Source organism: Sardina pilchardus, chromosome 6, assembly GCF_963854185.1.
Source record: "Sardina pilchardus chromosome 6, fSarPil1.1, whole genome shotgun sequence".
Classification (NCBI taxonomy): Eukaryota; Metazoa; Chordata; class Actinopteri; order Clupeiformes; family Clupeidae; genus Sardina; species Sardina pilchardus.
The window spans coordinates 19,793,757-19,795,958 of record NC_084999.1 but is presented as its reverse complement, the minus strand read 5'-3'; the positions used below and the strand labels follow the sequence as shown (position 1 = coordinate 19,795,958).

General features: G+C 35.8%; 1 protein-coding gene across 1 annotated transcript in view; it reads right to left on the bottom strand.

Moving 5' to 3' along the window:
- LOC134082889 (regulating synaptic membrane exocytosis protein 2-like) overlaps window positions 1-2,202 on the bottom strand; it is a 97,139-nt gene continuing 94,937 nt past the window's right edge. The window contains exon 25 of the mRNA XM_062538919.1: window positions 1-2,202. This exon is cut by the window's right edge and continues 583 nt beyond it. The gene's annotated coding sequence lies outside the window, so the exon portion shown is untranslated.

The window sequence follows — 2,202 nt, the reverse complement described above, 5'->3', positions numbered from 1 at the left end:
CAGTGTTATATCCATTTTTTATTTTTTTAATTTGAAAAATAACTTACATAAATCTCTGTACTCAACCATACTTCACCAAGACATAGCCTTGGCATGAACACATTGCACCAGAAAAAAAGAGAGAAGGCATTCAAAAAGGGTCAGTAACATGTCTTTGCCATCAATTAGAGACATTATCCCTGTTCCAGAAAGATCTTAATGTATGTTTTGTCTATTTATGCTTATTCATTTTACTCAAATTCCAGGAAATTGGACACCTAGTATGTACAATGCAATTCAGAAAGGAAATGAATAGCTTGTTACAGCAACAAGATATAGAATGAAAACTAAAATATATAATTTTGTTTAAATGGAAAAGGAATAATGTCTCAATATATTGTCATTCAGACATTGAAGCTATACGATTCTGATACCTCCCAGATACACTATTTATAATTACAAAAAATAGCAAAAATGAAAAATAATTGGTCTTGGCTTATAATTAAATTAACAAAAATATATTAAATGAATTTATTTTACGCTTTTTCTCAAAACAAAACAGAACAAAACTATTTTTTTGTGGCAATATCCTAAAGGTCATTTCCCTTCGCGAGCGATTTAGTCACGGCTTCACCAACAAGGCCGAGAAAGGTCAGCAGCAGGGCCCCATGGTTGGCGTCTGTGCCGCCATATATCCGAGTAAAAACCTTTTTTGTTAAAATACTGAAACAAAATAAACATGCAACCAAAAAGCACTTCATGTCAACCACCACTGGGATTTAAAAAGATTTGACCTGTCTTTTTTCAAAACTGTCGAACAAAGTTTAGGAGGTGGAATGTTTCTTTGAAAATAAATAAATAATAATAATCATAATCATAATAAAAAAAAACTTTTGCCGATCTGTTTATTTCTCAGATCATGTTCAAGAGCTGATTTCCATTACCTAATTTTTGAGTTCAATTTCAGGTGAGGGAGAAACAAAACATTGTTGACATGCACTGTACAAGAAACTGCATTTTTTTCCTCAAATCCCCAAATATCATCTTTATCAAAACATGCTGAGTTACTGTTAGGTGAGCCCAAGCCATGTTGCAGAAAATCCTTTTCAACATGCTTGTTTTTAAACAAATCAAATCCCAAATACAGATTTTTAAAACCTTACGGAGCAGCGTAAAATAGACTGTCTGCTCGGAATCATCAGAATGAAATCAGGGTGAGGGGGCGGGGGGGTCGGACGGAAGGGAGTGGGGACGGGGCTGGGCGACAACAGTTGCAGTGAGTACAATGGTTACTCTGGGAAACAGGATGGGAGGGGGGAGGGGGGCGTACAATTTGCACATCATGTTCATCCTCAAAAGGCCTGTGCCTTTACAATAAAAGAAATAATAAAACATTTATTTTTTTTACTTACTTCTGTCACATAAACAGGATTTGACTTGTTACTGTAAATAACCCGAACGTATTTTCCTTTTAGACTGCATGTCAACTGCACGTCTGTAAAAATACAGACCAGGATTTCTAAAGGACGATAAACAAGGTATCTTTTTTTCTGTAATCACGCTGTTGCATTCACTCCCCTTGAAAACCATGCACTAGTGAAATTTATCTTTAAAAATAATATAAACGGTTGAAAATGGCTGTTCTGTCTTGTGTTTTTTTATTTTCTTTTTTGCAAGTTGCAGCCTCAAGAAAATATTTTTTTTTACTTTTAAAGTTCAGCTAAATTTGTGTCCATGCAAAAAAATCATTTTTTTCCTCATTTAAATTTCATACAATATATCAACAGAGAAACAGTTCAATTGGATCACAAAAGTTCATGTCTGGGTTGTCAAGTCCTACTATTCAGGAGAGTTCATGGTCGCCATCTTTGTATTGCCTTTTCGAACTTTTTTTTTCAAGTCTCTCTGGTGGACTTGGGGCGGTGTACATTTCAGGGGGAGGCAGGGTTGGAAATGTCAGGGCCGTTCACTCTCTGGACATCTTTCGTCGATCCCATCCTCTCGTCCTCCCCCTGGTCAGTCAACGCAGCTGAAGGCTGGTGGAATGGCATGACCGAGCCTCCAGTCTGGAACACTGTTACCCCATTTAGCTCACCCATATCGGAAATAATAATAAAAAAGACAAATAACAAGAAAATAAAAATGAACAAATAAGACCTAACAATTTTTTTCTCCTTGTTTAAAAAAAAGAGAGAAAAAAACACACAACGGCCTTCTGTAAAA